At 38.8% G+C, this 19,200-nt stretch overlaps 1 long non-coding RNA gene and 1 pseudogene across 4 annotated transcripts in view; one reads left to right on the top strand and one right to left on the bottom strand.

Annotated features, from left to right (window-relative positions):
• The first annotated feature begins 969 nt into the window (after positions 1-969).
• LOC306658095 overlaps positions 970-19,200 on the top strand; it is a 173,874-nt gene continuing 155,643 nt past the window's right edge. For all 3 annotated transcript variants that reach the window (XR_013762955.1, XR_013762956.1, XR_013762957.1), the window contains exons 1-2: positions 970-1,160; positions 1,265-1,376. This is a non-coding gene — a long non-coding RNA (uncharacterized lncRNA). The remainder of the gene's footprint in view (positions 1,161-1,264; positions 1,377-19,200) is intronic.
• On the bottom strand, positions 15,432-17,881 carry LOC306658094 (large ribosomal subunit protein uL22-like; annotated as a pseudogene). The gene has a single exon. The product of its transcript is annotated as a large ribosomal subunit protein uL22-like (transcript).

The following is a 19,200-nucleotide window of genomic DNA, read 5'->3' as shown; positions in this document are numbered from 1 at the left end:
GATGTAGTTCTTTACTTTCATTCAATATTTGGAAATTATGCTGTTTAATTCTTAATTCCCTCTGTTTACAAATTATTTTCAAGATTTTTTTTTCAGCAAGTATGACATATTTGCAATGTATTGCCAACCTACTTGGTCACTTGGCATGTTCTTTTCACATATATTATCTTATTTATTCATTACAACAACCATGCATATTAAATGTCGTTTGTCCTCAGGTTTCACAGTGAAAACTGAACACCAAATAGGACAAATCAATTTACCATAGCCATATAACTAAAAAAGTGAAATAGATAGGATCAAAATCCACAACCAAAACCCATCTCACTCTCCTTGTGTTATATAGTACACTTAGGTGCTGTATTCTGAATCTGACTACAGAATTTGGTAGATTTTTTTTAACCCAGTTAATAAATAATTGAAGTGATACAATTTCAGAGCACATCTTAGTAAACTACCTAAGCACCTGCACAGCTGAACTCTGGTGGACCCCTGACAACAGTCTCCTCCTAATTAAACTCAAATCAATCTGATGTCTATTGTTTATAGATCTGAATTTCCATTTAGCACAGTTTTTACTGTAACAAAGTGACACAATGTTTGAAAGAATTGTCTTCAGTGTCCTCAGATAGGAGAAATGATTTGATTTTTTATTAACAACCCATGCCCAAATCAAGCCTATTAACAACAAATAGCTACAGGTATAGTTTTCACAAGCAATGTACTCTGGAGCACGTGTTTGTGAGAAGAGATGTGTTTGGAAAGAAAATGGCCCTTTTTAAAATTCTGATAACGATATAAATATGTGGCTCTCTCCTTGAGTACTTGGATCTAATTTCTGAGAAGCATTTAGACCTTTTGTTATTGGTTACATAAATGATTTGTGCTTGGTCTAAATAAAGAGAATGAAGCAGGCCACTGTCAAGGAGAGAAAGGTGTTGAAGTAGCTGGTATTTGGCAGTGGAGGGATGACCAGGGGAGACAGTGCCACATCCACATGAGGCCATTATAGAGAAAGAACCTGCAGCTCAGTTTAAGCAGTGTGTCTCCCATCTGTTTGAAAAACAAGCAAGAAACCAAATAAACAAATAGGATGTCATAAGGTGAGGTATGCTCTAAATCTCAAGCTTCCGGAGTACTTCAGGATAGGAAGAAAGTAAGTGCCCTTATGCTCTCTCTGCTTATGTGCATTTGGGAAACAACCTCCTTTCTGGTTTAGAACACTGCTTTCTCACCTCTGTCCTCTACCACCTTTTCTCTTGAGTTCTAGCCTTTGTGTTTCTGAGTTTTACATGTAGTTGTGAAAATAATGACATTAGGGCCAGTGTGCTGCTGCAAACTCTTGACTGTGGCAAATCCATGCTGTATGAACCTTGGTAAGACCCTTATACTTCTAAGCTTTAATTTTTACATCCTTAAGGTGGGCACAAGAATATTAACCAACTCATGGTATTAATTGACTTAGAGTATGAAAATACTTGTGTGCTTCACTCATTGAAATTGTCTAATTAGAGGAATTTCTGATGACAACACAATACTTGCTTCAGTCAAATCCAAGATGAAGCTCTCAGTTGGGTGCTGTGCTGCTGGGGGAGAGTCATGAGTCGTCTTGAAGAGATTTATTTTAAAACTATAATACAAGCCTAAGGTGGTACTTGATATTATTAAGGCATCTTATATGTTTTTTTTTATTGTAAACAAATGTGATACATGTTGTTTCTCTGTACATGGAGTAAAGGCGTACCATTTGTGTAATCATAAATTTACATAGGGTAATGCTGTTTGATTCATTCTGTTATTTTTTCACTTACCCCTACCCCTTCCACTCCTCTTTTCCCTCTATACAGTCCTTCCTTCCTCCATTCTTGCTGCCCTCCCTAACCCTAACCCTAACCCTAAACCTAACCCTAACCCTAACCCTAACACTAACCCCTCCCTCCCCCCATTATGTGTCATTATCCGCTTATCAGTGAGATCATTCGTCCTTTGGTTTTTTGAGATTGGCTTATCTCACTTAGCATGATATCCTCCAATTTCATCCATTTGCCTGCAAATGCCATAATTTTATCATTTTTTATGGCAGACTAATATTCCATTATATATATATATATATATATATATATATATATATATATATATATATATATCACAGTTTCTTTATCCATTCATCAATTGAAGGGCATCTAGGTTGGTTCCACAATCTGGCTATAGTGAATTGAGCAGCTATGAACATTGATGTGGCTGTATCTCTGTAGTATGCTGAGTTTAAGTACTTTGGGTATAGGCCAAGGAGTGGGATAGCTGGGTCAAATGGTCGTTCCATTCCAAGGTTCCTGAGGAATCTCCATACTGCTTTCCAGAGTGGCTGCACTAATTTGCAGCCCCACCAGCAATGTATGAGTGTACCTTTTTCCCCACATCCTCACCAACTCCTACTGTTGCTTGTGTTCTTGATAATAGACATTCTAATTGGGGTGAGATGGAATCTTAGTGTAGTTTTGATTTGCATTTCTCTTATTAATAGAAATGTTGAAGATTTTTTCATATATCTGTTGATTGCTTGTAGATCTTCTTCTGTGAAGTGTCTGTTCATTTCCTTAGCCTGTTTGTTGATTGGATTATTTGTATTCTTGGTGTAGAGTTTTTTGAGTTCTTTATATACTCTGGAAATTAGTGCTCTATCTGAAGTATGAGTAGCAAAGATTTTCTCCCTCTCTGTAGGCTCTCTCTTCACATTACTGATAGTTTCCTTTGCTGAGAGAAAGCTTTTTAGTTTGAATCTATCCCAGTTGTTGATTCTGGCTTTTATTTTCTTGTGCTATGGGAGTCCTGTTAAGGAAGTTTGATCCTAAGCCAACGTGTTGAAGATTTGGACCTACTTTTCTTCTATAAGATGCAGGGTCTCTGGGCTGATTCCGAGGTCCTTGATCCATTGTGAGTTGAGTTTTGTGCAGGGTGACAGGTAGGGGTTTAATTTCATTCTGTTACATATGGATTTCCAATTTTCCCAGCACCATTTGTTGAAGAGGATATTTTTTCTCCATTGCATATTTTTGGCCCATTTGTCTAGTATGAGAAAATTGTATTTATTTGGGTTTGTGTCTGTGTCCTCTATTCTGTACCATTGATCTACCTTTCTATTTTGGTACCAATACCATGCCATTTTTGTTACTATTGCTTTGTAGTATAGTTGAAGATCTGGTATTGTGATACCCCCTGCTTTGCTCTTTCTATTGAGGATTGCTTTAGCTATTCTGGGTTTCTTATTCTTCCAGATGAATTTTATAATAGCTTGCTCTATTTCTATAAGGTACGTCATTGGGATTTTAATTGGAATTGCATTGAATCTGTATAGCACTTTTGGTAGTATGGCCATTTTGACAATATTAATTCTTCAAATCCATGAACATTGGGAGATCTTTCCATCTTCTAAGGTTTTCTTTAATTTCTTTCCTTAGTGTTTTCTACTTCTCATTGTAGAGGTCTTTCGCCTCTTTTGTGAAAATGATCCCAAGTATTTTATTTTTTTCAAGGCTAAGGTGAATGGGGTAGTCTTCCTAACTTCTCTTTCCAAAGATTCATTAATTATGTATGAGAATGCATTAGATTTATGAGCATTGATCTTGTAACCTGCTACTTTACTGAATTTGCTTATGAGTTCTAAAAATTTTCTGGTGGAATTTCCTGGTTCCTCTGAATATATAATCATGTCATCAGCGAACAGGGATAGTTTGAGTTTTTCTTTTCCTATTCATATCCCTTTAATTTCTTTGGTTTGTCTAATTGCTCTGGCTAGAGTTTCAAGGATGATGTTGAATAGAAGTGGTGAAAGAGGGCATCCCTGCCTTGTTCCAGTTTTTAGGGGGAATGCTTTCAATTTTTCACCATTTAGAATGATATGGGCCATGGGTATAGCGTAGATGGCCTTTACAATGTTAAGGAATGTTCCCACTATCCCAATTTTTTCTACTGTTTTGAGCATGAGGGGATGCTGTATTTTATCGAATGCTTTATTTGCATCTATCGAAATAATCATGTGATTCTTAACTTTAAGTCTGTTGATATGGTTAATGACATTTATTGATTTTCGGATGTTGAACCAACCTTGCATCCCTGGGATAAAACCCACTTGATCGTGGTGCACTATCTTTTTAATATATTTTTGGATGCGATTTGCTAACTTTTGTTGAGAATTTTTGCGTCAATGTTCATTAAGGATATTGGTCTGAAATTTTCTTTCCTTGATGTGTCTCTGTCTGGTTTAGGTATCAGGGTGATATTGGCTTCAGAGAATGAGTTTGGGAGGGTTCCCTCCTCTTCTACTTCATGGAATACTTTGAGGAGTATTGGAATGTGCTCTTCTTTAAAGGTTTTGTAGAACTCGCCTGAAAACCCATCTGATCCCGGACATTTCTTTGTTGGTAAGGTTTTGATTACCTCTTCTATTTAATTGCTTGAAATTGATTTATTTACGTTCTGTATGTCCTCCTCGTTCAGTTTAGGTAATTCATATGTCTCTAGAAACTTGTTGATGTCTTTGAGGTTTTCTGTTTTGTTGTAGTATAGATTTTCAAAATAGCTTCTAATTATGTTTTGTATTGCACTCGTGTCTGTAGTGTGATATCTTTGTTCACTCCGAATTTTAGTAATTTGAGTTTTCTCTCTCTCTTTGTTAGTGTGCCTAAGGGTTTATCAATTTTGTTTATTTTTTCAAAGAACCAACTATTTATTTTGTTGATTTTTTTGATTGTTTCTTTTGTTTCGATTTCATTGATTTCGGCTCAGATTTTAACTATTTCCTGTCTTCTACTACTTTCGGTGTTATTCTATTCTTCTTTTTCTAGGGCTTTGAGCTGTAGTGTTAACATGTTTATTTGTTGATTTTTACTTCTTTGTTGAATGCGCTCCATGAAATAAATCTTCCTCTAAGTCCTGATTTCATAGTGTCCCAGAGATTTTGATATGATATGTTTTTGTTCTCATTTATTTCTAAGAATTTTTTTATTTCCCTCCTGACATTTCTGTTATCCATTCATCATATAATACCGTATTATTTAATCTCCAGGTACTGAAGAAGTTTCTCTTTTTTATTCTGTCATTTATTTCTAATTTCATTAATTAATCCATTATGATCTGATAGAATACAAGGTAGTAACTCTATCTTCTTGTGTTTGCTAACAGTAGCTTTGTGGCATAAAATATGGTCTATTTTAAAGATGGATCCATGTGCTGCTGAGAAGAATGTATATTCGTTCTTTGTTGGATGGTGTATTCTATATATGTCTGTTAAGTCTAAATTGTTGATTGTATTATTAAAATCTGTGGTTTCTTTATTAAATTTTCGTTTGGAAGATCTATCCAGTTGTGAGCGAGGTGTGTTAGAATCACCTAGTATTATTGTGTTGTGGTCTATTTGATTTCTGGAATTGAGAAGGATTTGTTTGATGTACATGGATGAGCCAATGTTTGTTTATTATTGTTATGTCTTGCTGATTTATGCTGAGAATGTTCTGTAATGCTGGCTTTCTTTTTGTAAATTCCTTTAGCCTTTGTTTATCATGGAAGGATCTTATTTCATCGTCAAATCTGAAAGTAAGTTTTGCTGGGTATAAGATTCTTGGTTGGCATCCATTTTCTTTCAGGGCTTGGTAAATGGTGTTCCAGGCCCTTCTAACTTTTAGGGTCTGGATTGAAAGATTTGCTGATATTCTTAGTGGTTTCCCCCTGAATGTAATTTGATTCTTTTCTCTTGCGGCCTTTAAAATTCTGTCTTTATTTTGTATGTTCGGTATTTTCATAATAATGTGCCTTGGTGTGGGTCTATTGTAATTTTGTATATTTGGAGTCCTATAAGCCTCTTGTACTTGGTTTTCCATTTAATTCTTCAGATTTGGGAAATTTTCTGATATTATTTCATTGAACAGATTGTTCATTCCTTTGGTTTGTTTCTCTAAGCCTTCCTCAATCCCAATAATTCTTAAATTTGGCCTTTTCATGATATCCCATAATTCTTGTAGATTCTGTTCATGATTTCTTTCCATCTTTTCTGTTTGTTCAACTTTGTTTTCAAGATTAAATGTTTTGTCCTCTGTGTCTGAGGTTCTGTCTTCCAGGTGTTCTATCCTATTGGTTATGCTTTCTATGGAGTTTTTAACTTGGTTTATTGTTTCCTTCATATCAAGGATTTCTGTTTTTTTTTTTTTTTTCAGTATCTCTAAGTCTTTTTTGAAATGATCTTTTGCTTCCCGTATTTGCTCTTTTAACTGTTGATTGGTGCGATCATTTTTTTTTTTTTTTTTTTTTTTTTTTTTGCCGTAGTGAAATTTTTTTTTTTTTTTTATTGTAAACAAATGGGATACATGTTGTTTCTCTGTTTGTACATGGCGTAAAGGCATACCATTTGTGTAATCATAAATTTACATAGAGCAATGTTGTTTGATTCATTCTGTTATTTTTTTCCCTTCCCCCCACCCCTCCCACCCCTCTTTACCCTCTATAGAGTAGTTCCTTCCTCCATACTTGCCCCCCTCCCTAACCCTAACTCTAACCCTTCCCTCCCCCCCATTATGTGTCAACCTCCACTTATTAGCGATATCATTCGTCCTTTGGCTTTTTGAGATTGGCTTATCTCACTTAGCATGATATTCTCCAATTTCATCCATTTGCCTGCAAATGTCATAATTTTATCATTCTTTATGGCTGAGTAATATTCCATAGTATATATATACCACAGTTTCTTTATCCACTCATCAATTGAAGGGCATCTAGGTTGGTTCCACAGTCTGGCTATTGTGAATTGAGCAGCTATGAACATTGATGTGGCTGTATTTCTGTAGTATGCAGATTTTAAGTCCTTTGGGTATAGGCCAAGGAGTGGGATAGCTGGGTCAAATGGTGGTTCCATTCCAAGTTTTCTAAGGAATCTCCACACTGCTTTCCATAGTGGCTGCACTAATTTGCAGCCCCACCAGCAGTGTATGAGTGTACCTTTCTCCCCACATCCTCGCCAACACCTGTTGTTGCTCGTATTCTTGATAATCGCCATTCTAATTGGGGTGAGATGGAACCTTAGGGTGGTTTTGATTTGCATTTCTCTTATTACTAGAGATGTTGAACATTTTTCCATATGTTTGTTGATTGCTTGTAGATCTTCTTCTGTGAAGTGTCTATTCATTTCCTTAGCCCATTTGTTGACTGGACTGTTTGAATTCTTGGAGTAGAGTTTTTTGAGTTCTTTATAGATTCTGGAGATTAGTGCTCTATCTGAAGTATGATTGGCAAAGATATTCTCCCACTCTGTAGGCTCTTTCTTCGCATTGCTGATAGTTTTCTTTGCTGAGAGAAAGCTTTTTAGTTTGAATCTATCCCAGTGGTTGATTCTAGCTTTTATTTCTTGTGCTATGGGAGTCCTGTTAAGGAAGTCTGGTCCTAGACCAACAAGGTGAAGATTTGGACCTACTTTTTCTTCTATAATCTGCAGGGTCTCTGGTCTGATTCCGAGGTCCTTAATCCATTTTGAGTTTAGTTTCGTGCATGGTGAGAGATATGGGTTTAGTTTCATTCTGTTGCATATGGATTTCCAATTCTCCCAGCACCATTTGTTGAAGAGGCTATCTTTTCTCCATTGCATATTTTTGGCCCCTTTGTCTAGTATGAGAAAATTGTATTTATTTGGGTTTGTGTCCGTGTCCTCTATTCTGTACCATTGATCTACCTTTCTATTTTGGTACCAATACCATGCCGTTTTTGTTACTATTGCTTTGTAGTAGAGTTGAAGATCTGGTATTGCAATACCCCCTGTTTCACTCTTCCTGCTAAGGATTGCTTAGGTATTCTGGGTTTCTTATTCTTCCAGATGAATTTCATAATTGCCTGCTCTATTTCTGTAAGGTACGTCATTGGGATTTTAATTGGAATTGCATTGAATTTGTATAGCACTTTAGGTAGTATGGCCATTTTGACAATATTAATTCTTCCTATCCAAGAACATGGAAGATCTTTCCATCTTCTAAGGTGTTCTTTAATTTCTTTCTTTAGTGTTGTATAGTTCTCATTGTAGAGGTCTTTCACCTCTTTTGTGAGATTGATTCCCAAGTATTTTATTTTTTTCGAGGCTATTGTGAATGGGGTAGTTTTCCTAATTTCTCTTTCTGAAGATTCATCACTTATGTATAAAAATGCGTTGGATTTATGGGCATTGATCTTGTAACCTGCTACTTTACTGAAATCACTTATGAGTTCTAAGAGTTTTCTGGTGGAATTTCCAGGTTCCTCTAAATATATAATCATGTCATCAGCGAACAGGGATAGTTTGAGTTCTTCTTTTCCAATTCGTATCCCTTTAATTTCTTTGGTTTGTCTAATTGCTCTGGCCAGAGTCTCAAGAACGATGTTGAATAGAAGTGGTGAAAGAGGGCATCCCTGCCTTGTTCCAGTTTTTAGGGGGAATGCTTTCAGTTTTTCACCATTTAGAATGATATTAGCCATGGGCTTAGCATAAATGGCCTTTACAATATTAAGGAATGTTCCCACTATCCCTATTTTTTCTAGTGTTTTGAGCATGAAGGGGTGCTGTATTTTATCAAATGCTTTTTCTGCATCTATTGAAATAATCATGTGATTCTTGACTTTAAGTCTATTAATATGGTGAATTACGTTTATTGATTTCCTGATGTTGAACCAACCTTGCATCCCTGGGATGAAACCCACTTGATCATGGTGCACTATCTTTTTAATATGTTTTTGTATGCGATTTGCTAAAATTTTGTTGAGAATTTTTGCGTCGATGTTCATTAAGGATATTGGTCTGAAATTTTCTTTCCTTGATGAGTCTCTGTCTGGTTTAGGTATCAGTGTGATATTGGCTTCATAGAATGAGTTTGGGAGGGTTCCCTCCTCTTCTATTTTATGGAATACTTTGAGAAGTATTGGAATGAGCTCTTCCTTAAAGGTTTTGTAGAACTCGGCTGAGAACCCATCTGGTCCCGGACTTTTCTTTGTTGGTAGGCTTTTGATGACTTCTTCTATTTCAGTACTTGAAATTGGTCTATTTAAATTGTTTATGTCCTCCTCATTCAGTTTAGGCAATTCATATGTCTCTAGAAACCTGTTGATGTCTTCGAAATTTTCTATTTTGTTGGAGTATAGATTTTCAGAATAGCTTCTAATTATGTTTTGTATTTCCATCCTGTCTGTAGTGATATTTCCTTGTTCATTCCGAATTTTAGTGATTTGGGTTTTCTCTCGTCTTCTCTTTGTTAGTGTGGCTAAAGGTTTATCAATTTTGTTTATTTTTTCGAAGAACCAACTATTTATTTTGTCAATTTTTTGTATTGTTTCTTTTGTTTCAATTTCATTGATTTCAGCTCTGAGTTTAACAATTTCCTGTCTTCTACTACTTTTGGTGCTGTTCTGTTCTTCTTTTTCTAAGGCTTTGAGCTGTAGTGTTAGGTTGTTTATTTGTTGAGTTTTACTTCTTTTATTAAATGCGCTCCATGAAATAAATTTCCCTCTAAGTACTGCTTTCATAGTGTCCCAGAGGTTTTGATATGATGTTTCTTTGTTCTCATTTACCTCTAAGAATTTTTTAATTTCCTTCCTAATATCTTCTGTTATCCATTCATCATATAATAGCATATTGTTTAATCTCCAGATGTTGGAATAGTTTCTGTGTTTTACTCTTTCATTTATTTCTAACTTCAATCCATTATGATCTGATAGAATACATGCTAGTGTCTCTATCTTCTTGTATTTGCTAACATTAGCTTTGTGGCATAATATATGGTCTATTTTAGAGAAGGATCCATGTGCTGCTGAGAAGAAAGTGTATTCACTCTTGGTTGGATGGAATATTCTATAAATGTCCGTTAAGTCTAAATTATTGATTGTGTTGTTGAGATCTATGGTTTCTTTGCTCAATTTTTGTCTGGAAGATCTGTCCAGTGGTGAGAGCGGCGTGTTAAAATCACCTAGTATTATTGTGTTGTGGTCTATTTGGTTTCTGAAATTGAGAAGGATTTGTTTGACATACATAGATGAGCCACTGTTTGGGGCATAGATGTTTATGATTGTTATATCTTGCTGATTTATGCTTCCCTTAAGCAGTATAAAATGACCTTCTTTATCCCTTCTGACTAACTTTGGCTTGAAGTCCACATTATCGGAAATGAGGATGGATACTCCAGCTTTTTTGCTGAGTCCATGTGCATGGTATGTTTTTCCCCATCCTTTCACCTTTAATCTATGGGTATCTTTTTCTATGAGGTGAGTCTCTTGCAGGCAACATATTGTTGGATCTTTCTTTTTAATCCAGTCTGCCAGTGTATGTCTTTTGATTGATGAATTCAGGCCATTAACATTCAGGGTTATTATAGAGAAATGATTTGGTTTCCCGGTCATTTGGTTCATTTTTAAAATTTTGTTTATTTATTTGTTTGACACAACTTGTTTCCTCCTTTATTTGACAATTCCTTTAGGATAATTCCTCCCTTTGCTGATTTGCTTCTTTGTTTTTCTTCTCTTCCTCATGGAATATTTTGTTGAGAATGTTCTGTAATGCTGGCTTTCTTTTTGTAAATTCTTTTAGCTTTTGTTTATCATGGAAGGATTTTATTTCATCGTCAAATTTGAAGGTAAGTTTTGCTGGGTATAAGATTCTTGGTTGGCATCCATTTTCTTTCAGGGCTTGAAAAATGTTGTTCCAGGCCCTTCTAGCTTTTAGGGTCTGGATTGAAAAATCTGCTGATATGCGTATTGGTTTCCCCCTGAATGTAATTTGGTTCTTTTCTCTCACAGCCTTTAAAATTCTGTCTTTATTTTGTATGTTAGGTATTTTCATTATAATGTGCCTTGGTGTGGGTCTGTTGTAATTTTGTGTATTTGGAGTCCTGTAAGCCTCTTGAACTTGATTTTCCATTTCATTCTTCAGATTTGGGAAATTTTCTGATATTATTTCATTGAATAGGTTGTTCATTCCTTTGGCTTGTTTCTCTAGGCCTTCCTCAATCCCAATAATTCTTAAATTTGGCCTTTTCATGATATCCCATAGTTCTTGTAGATTCTGTTCATGATTTCTTACCATCTTCTCTGTTTGTTCAGCTTTGTTTTCAAGGTTAAATATTTTGTCTTCAATGTCTGAGGTTCTGTCTTCCAGGTGTTCTATCCTATTGGATATGCTTTCTATGGAGTTCTTAATTTGGTTTATTGTTTCCTTCATGTCAAGGATTTCTGTTTGGTTTTTTTTCAATATCTCTAACTCTTTATTGAAATGATCTTTTGCTTCCTGTATTTGCTCTTTTAACTGTCGATTGGTGCGATCAATCAATGCTTGCATTTGCTCTTTCATCTCATCATTCAATGCTTGCATTTGCTCTTTCATCTCCTCGTTTGCTTCTCTGATCATTTTAATTATGTACATTCTGAACTCCTTTTCTGTCATTTCTTCTGCCATGCTGTCATTGGGTTTTATTGATGTAACATCTAGATTTGTTTGCAGCATTTTCTTTCCTTGTTTTCTCATGTTGTTCAGATATCAGTGGACCGCTGAGATATTGCAGATTTCCTCTGTTGATTTACAATGACCCTGAAGATTTCTATATATATCCCCTCTTAGCCTTCAGTAGGCTGAAGTCTTGGAGGAGGTTGATAATGCGGTGCTCCACAAGGAAGCTGCCTCTCTAGGAGTGGTGGCCTTCAGGTGGGGTATATTCCCTGCTAGTGGGCAGAGGTGCCTCCACTTGTTGACCAATGGTCATCCAAAGGGGACCTAGGCTGTGGGCTGAGGCAAGGCCTGTTTGGGCCTGAGTCTCTGCTTTTACCGTCCTTGCGGGAAACCTCACCCAGCAGGGAAGACTCACCCGGTGGGGAGGTCTCGCTGGTCAGTTTCCTCCTAGAGGTTCCCCTCAATTTACAGCTACTGCCTGGGCTGGGCTGCCTTCCTCTGCAAAGTTTCCAGGGGCCCGGCCCTACCTCCTGGGCCTGGGAGCCTTACCCTTCGCAGATGAATCTCCTTAGGCTGCCCTTCCTCAGAGAATTTGCCCATAGGCCTGGAACCTTCGCTCCACCCTAAGCCTGTCTCTGTGCGGCTCTTCCACCCAGAAGCCTCCTAGATCCTGGGACCCTGTTCTGCACCTAATCGCCTGGCTGCGTGGCCCCTCCTCTGAGCAGCCACCTGTGGCCCCGAACAATCGCTCTGAGTCCCAGAGACCCGCCACAGGCCTCTTCCTCCAGACAGCCGCCCAGTATGCCGGTGCGGTCACTAGGAGTCCAAGAAACTCACTTCGTGCCTCCTCCTCCCACCAACCACCCGTAGCCCGGGGCAATCAATCACTCCGAGTCGAAGTGACCCTGCCCGTTCCTCCTCCTTCTCCAGATAACCCCCCGGGTGTTCAGGAGCAGTCCCTCTGAGTGGCTCTGAATCCACGTGACCCGCTGCACGGGTCCTCTGGGCAACCGCCCGGAGCTCTGGTGTGGTCCCTCAAGACCAAGCGTCCCACCACGCTTCTCCTCCAGGCAGCCCCCTGTGTTCAGGAGCTGTCACTTTAAGACCAAACAACTCACCACTCGCCTTCTCTGAGCAGCCGCCTGGAGCGCTAATGCAGTCACTGCGAGTCCAAAGGACCCGCCGCGCTCCTTCTCCTCCTTCTCCTACTCCTCCGGGCAGGCCCCGGGGTTCAGAAGTGGTCAGGGTCCAAACAGCTCGCCACGCAGCCCCTTCTCTGGCAACCGCCTGTAGTTCCCGTATAGTCACCCGAATCCAAGCGGCCGCTCCTCTTCCTCCTTGTCCTCAGGGCAGGCCCCGGGGTTCAGAAGCGTCGTTCTGATTCCAAACAGCTCGCCGCGCGGCTTCTCCTCTGGCAACCGCCTGCAGCTCTGGCGCAGTCTCTCCGAATCCAAGTGGCCACGCTCCTCTCCTCCTCCTCAGGGCAGGCCCCGGTGTCCTGAGTCCACACAGTTCTCCCCGCCACTCCTCCCCCGGGCAGCCGCCGGAGCCCCAGTGGCTGCTCCGAGTCCCAGCGCTGTGCCCAGCGGCCTCCTCTATGGCGCTCCAGCGGGGGGAGGGGCGTCTCGCCGGCAGTTCTACTTCACAAAGTTTCCTGCGTTCCGGGACCCCCGTCCCATCCGGGATGCCCCCCCAGGGGGTGAGAGTCACCCGGCTACTTTGAGTTGGTCCCAAGCGTCTCAATATCTCCTCTCTTGAATCCTGAGTTCTGGAGCAACACGTAATGCAGCCACCCTCTAGGCCGCCATCTTGAAAAAACCCCTGGTGCGATCATTTAATGCCTGCATTTGCTCTTTCATCTCTTCCTTCAATGCCTGCACTTGCTCTTTCATCTCCTCATTTTCTTCCCTGATATTTTTAATTATGTACATTCTGAACTCCCTTTCTGACATTTCTTGTGCCGTGCCGTCATTGAGTTTTATTGGTGTAGTATCTAGGTTTGTTTGGGACATTTTCTTCCCTTGCTTTCTCATATTGGTCAGGTGTCAGTGGGACTCTGAGATATTGCAGATTTCCTCTTTGGCTTATAGCGTCCCTGTAGATTTCCAGTATATCACCTTTCAACCTTCAGTAGCCTGAATCTTTGAGGAACTTGATAATGCAGTGCTTCTGAAGAAAGCTGTCCCTAGCCCGCTACTGGGTCCAGGGCTGGGGGCTGCTTCTGTGTGGAAATCCTCTCACTGGGTGGTCCTGCTCTTAGAAGTGGTTATAGACAGGGCCTGCCCCCACCTGAGGGGGCCAGGCTGCTCATGGAAAGCCTCTCCCTGTCCTGCCTGGGTCCCAGAAGCCGCCTGCGGGCCGGGGCCCTCTGCTGGGTCCGGGGGTTGGGGTTGGCTGTGTGCGGAAAAGCTCTCACTGAGTGGGCCTGCTCTGAGAACTTGGCTGTGGACCAGGCCTGCCACCGGAGGGAGCTGGGCTGCTTGGGGAAGACTCTCGCTGCCCTGCCCTGCTCCGAGAAGCTGCCCCTGTCCAGGCGTTCCACCCTGGCTGAGCTTCACCTGGTTGGAGAGACTCACCCCACGACTCTATGTTGGTCCGAGTCTCTCAATACCTCCCTTTTTGAATCCTGAGTTCTGGAGCAACGGGAGATACAGTCACCCTCTTGTCCACCATCTTGGATCTCCCATCTTATGTTTTATATAAGGATCATTTTTCACTCCAAAGGGTAAATGTTGTACAATGACTGAGTTCACAAAACTGTTGTATCATTCCTTTTAGCTCCACTCTCAAGTGTGACTTTGCTCATGTGAAATAGAGAGCCAAAGAAATCAATACCTACTCTCATTATGCTGTTGCCAACCAATTGCTTCACTCCTCCTTAGCTTTATTTTACTTTTTTTCCATACCAGAGAGTGAACCCAGGGGTCCTTAACCCTGGGCAACACTCCCTTCTCTCTCTCTTTTTTTTTTTTTTTTTTTTTGAGACAGGGTCTTGTTAAATTGTTCAGGCCTTGCTAAGTTGCTGAGGCTGACTTAGAAATTGGGATCCTCCTGCCTCAGCCTCCCCAGCTGCTGGGATAACAGGTGTGCACAACTGTGCCCAGCTCTCCTTAGCCTTACTTTCTTAATTCCTATTACAAAGTTAGAAATGTCTCCTATCCTATTAAAGTTCAGTAATCCCAGAGACTCTGTGTCTCATCCCTTCTTATTCTACCTGTTTATTCTCTTTCTCCTGAACCAGTAGGCATCCATATTTCTGTTGGTTAGTTTCCATTAACATAAATGCATGCTCTAATACCATCTATATGTAAAATGAAAAAAAAGAAACAAATATTTTTCCTTTATTTCTATTTGGCAGCTGCCATATTCCTCTTCTTTAAATGCAAAGAAATAGTTTCAAAAGATATTTAGCTCCATGCTCTCTACTTCCTTCTTAATCTACTCCAGTAATCTCTTTTCCACATCATCCCTTTTGTTGATCAATGCAATGAAGTTACAGACCCAATCTATGCTAGGCTTTAGGGCTTCAATAGTCAGAGGGACACTGATTCTTTCTTCATGGCACTTACATAGGTCAGTATTAAATAGGATAAAACAAAGTGATCACACTGGTTATAGAAGATACTTCCAGGAACTTAAAAAAATTAATTAATTTGGGTAATGATTCAGGCTCATGGGGCTAAATCAGAAGAGACTGTGGGAAAAGTTCATGGGTCCTCAATTGCACGGAGATGCGAAATACCTGGATTCAATTCCAGGTCTTTGTGGAAGGTAGGAATGGACACTTCACACAACAGGAAATATTAACTTAACATCATCATAATAAAGAGGACGTAGTCAAGAGTTCAGAGAAAAGTATCCCAGTTAGGGGAGATGAGTATATATTGAGACCTGAAGCAGGGAAAAGTTTAATCTTCCTGGAACTGAAGGAAAACCTGGAGTGTGATGAATAAATGAGGGATGGACAGAGGCTGGGTATGGAAAGTAAGCACCAGGTCACTATAGGCCAGCTGACTCTTGTTCATGGCTTGGATTTCATGCCTAGGATGAAGATGAGAAGCTATATATCAGATAATGACATGCTTATTCCACCAAGACTGAAGGATGGCAGTTCAGATCCTAGACTGCGATGGAGGCATTAGAGCAAAGTTCATGTTTTCAAGTTGTGTTTAGGAATTATGCTCAAGGTACTTAGTAATACAAATGGCCTCAATTTAGGATGATTATATTTGTGGGATTTTCGACTTTATGATGGTGTAAAAGCAACACAACATTCAGTAGAAGCAATACTTTAGGCTTTGAATTTGGATCTTTTCCTGACCTAATGATCGGTAGTAGTAGGATACGCTCTTGTGATGCTGGATGGTGGCAGTGAGCCCAACTTCCAGTCAATCCTACAATAATGAGGAAAAACAACTAATACTCTACAGTGTATGTTGCTAAGCTACAGTGCATATTCTACGTTACTAGGCTATGATACTTTATAGGTTAGGTGTACCAAATGCGTTTTTGGTTTACAATGTGTTTATCAGAATAAAATCCCATCATAAATGGAGGAGCATCTGTAATGTGGATGTGAAGAATCAAGATAAGGAATAAGTCAAAAATAGTTAATACTTCTTTTGCTTAAGAAATGGTGTTTTTAGTTAGGCTTACTACTATAGTGGGTGAAGGTTAAACTATATTTGGTTGAGATTTCATTTCTGTATACAACTATAGAAACTAAATGATGGACTCATTAGTGTCCAATTTTTTGCATGTTTGAAAATTCTATAAATCATTAAAAAATACTTTGCATAAAATTATCATGAGAACATCTTTTCTTTCCTTTTATTTGCATTTATTTTATGCTGAATTGATTCCTATGCCATAAGTTTTTGTTTCTTTAGTTTCTTCAGGGATATCTTTTCCTTCTGTGCAATCTCCTTTTCTGGTTTAGGAACCACCTGTTCCTTTTCAGTGAGGATCATCTCAATGTGGCAGGGGGAACTCATGTATGGGTTAATCTGACCATGATTTCTGTAAGTACCGTGGCACATCTTGGGTGCTTTATTCACCTGGATGTGTTCAGTGACCAGAGAATCTACATCCAAACTCTTAAGTTCAGCATTACTCTCTGAATTTTTAAGCATGTGCAGCAAAAATTCAGCCCTCTTTTTGGGCCACCGTCCCTGTGTCTAGCCCCACTGTTTGGCCTGGGCACATCTACCAACTCCATCATTGTAACGCTGGAATGGCACACATTGCTTCTTTAAAATGACATCCTCCAGGTACTTGGTAGCTTTTCAGATATGCATACCCTTGATGGCCTGTGCAGTTTCACAGGTGTTTTTAAAGTGAACACGAATATTCGAATCTCTTGATTTGCATGATTTTGTGGGTTTTTCCAGGTCAAGAGAGTAGCATACCATTTTCACAGATCACCTGAGGCTGCTTACAGGAAGAGCCATGAGAACTTTGATATGGCCTTGAAGTATCGAAACATGTCACAGATGCAGCATGTGTGATTCAAGAGCGCAGTATTATATCATTCTGATAGTATAAAGTGATTCTTCCATTGATAACTTATATATAATGGAATAATTGTGATCACTGTTATGCTTCAAATATGGATAGTGTCCCCCAAAGTCGAATGTTAAAGGCTTTGTCCCCAGGGTGGTACCATTGGGAGATGCTATGGACCTTTAGGTGGTGTAGCCCTATGAGAAATTGTCATTGGAGGCATGTCCTAAAAAAGAATTGTGGAAATTCCAAAGTTTTTTTGATTTTGTTTTTTGTTTTTCTCTAATTCGTGGGTCATCATGTGAGTGGTTTGCTCTGAAACCATTGAAAACTACCATTGCCATATGGTGCTCTCACAGAATCCAAAAGTATTGAGACCACCCAATCTTGGATGGGATTCTCCAGAACTGTGATCTAAATTAATATTTTTCTCTTTATAAGTTAATTGCTCCAAGTAGTCCGTTATAGTAATGTGAAGTTGAGTAATACAATCACTTAGGGAGAGTTTGTGGGGAGAAAGTAAAAGCACAACAGAACTGAATTCTGAGGCACAAAGTTTGTAGATATTCTGCAAAGAAGGAGCCTCTCAGGAAGGAGACCTGGTGAGATAGGAGGAAACATGCATGTGTGTGGTCATGAAGGAAGACAAAAGAACAAAGTGCTTTACGAAGGGAGTAAATGTTAATTGTGTTGATTTAAGCAATATGATTATGATAAGGCTAGAAAATAGCCAATGGATTTGTCATTATCACACTCTTAGGGACTCTATGTAAAGAATTATTTTAATTGGGGTATTAACGTTTTCTTTCCCTGGTTAAATGTTAAACCACTATTCCTTTACTGCTCTAATTGTTTGTATTTGCAGATGAATTTCTGAGCATATCATAATTATTTCACAATGAGAAAATACCAACCTCATTGCCCTATTCTGTATCTACATAAAATATCTGTATCTTGATTCCAACTTGAGAATGAGTTGTGCAGAACTTGAAAATTAAGATATGTTATCAGCATATACAAATATGCAACAATGAAACCCATTATTCTATATAATCAATATGCACAAATTTAAAGAAAAAATTAGGTTCATCTAGATAAGCCTGAAGAAGCTTGTTTGAAAACACAGAAGCTCTCATGGCAAGTGACATTCCTGGGTTGGACTCCAAGGCTTTGTTGATGATAAGAACAATTCTGAGTCCAATAGAGGAAATTCCATTCAAGCAGTCCTTCAGTAAGTGATTCTAGCACAGATCCTAGCACAGTGTCTGTCTCACAGAAAATGTGCAATAAACAATAGCAATTAATATTTATTAGTAATTAATGCTCAGTCCTAGCTAACTGAGCACCCTGAAGAACTCTCAACCAAAGGAAAATGTTTTGTAACTGAAATCTATCATCTTGGAATGGTGAAAACTAAAATCCTCCCTACTATTTAATTATTATTGGATTTGGTAAAACTCGGGAATTGTGGCATGCCAGACGGTGAGTTTCATTATTATTTATTGAGTTCCCACTGTATTTCATTATATTATTGATGGTAGTAGGTATTTTTAGTTATAATTCCACAATTAAAACTCACTACAACTGCAAGAACTATTTACTGCTCTAATTTGTTTGTTTATGGCTCTGAGAGGTTAATGATATATCCAACATCTCATAGTCACTCACAGATTACATATTTTAAATAAGCTATTCCACCTTCCAGGTGATAAGGAGCTGCTGGAATTAGTCTTAAAATTATAATGTTTAGTAGTTTTGCAATTTCAGCTCCTACATTTAGGTTTTTGATTCATTTTCAGTTGATTTCGGATATAGTGAGAGGTAGGGGTCTAGTTTCTTTATTATGAACATGGATTTCCAGTCTTCTTAGCACCCATTTATTGAAGAAATAGAGAATAGAATAGTGGTAACTGGAGACAAGGATGGGTAGGGGTATGGGAGGCTAGAATAAGTTGGACAACAGGTACCAAAAGCAATTCAATCAGAGGAATTAGTTTTAGTATTCTATAACATATTAGGGTGACTATAATAATTAACAACAACTTATAACATATTTCAAAATAACCAGAAAGAGTCCAAAAGTTCCTGACAAATAGAAACAATAAACATCTAAGAACATAGAAATGCTAATCACCCTGATTTAATCATCATTGTTTACATATTCCATAAATATGTTCAAACATTGTGTCAATTAAAAGTAAAAGAGTTAATAAAATAAGTATGGTGTTCTTTAAGTTTCACAGATGTATTGTTTTTCT

Source organism: Sciurus vulgaris, assembly GCF_902686455.1.
Source record: "Sciurus vulgaris genome assembly, chromosome: 3".
NCBI classification, from domain to species: domain Eukaryota; kingdom Metazoa; phylum Chordata; class Mammalia; order Rodentia; family Sciuridae; genus Sciurus; species Sciurus vulgaris.
This window is presented reverse-complemented; position numbering and strand designations above follow the sequence as displayed.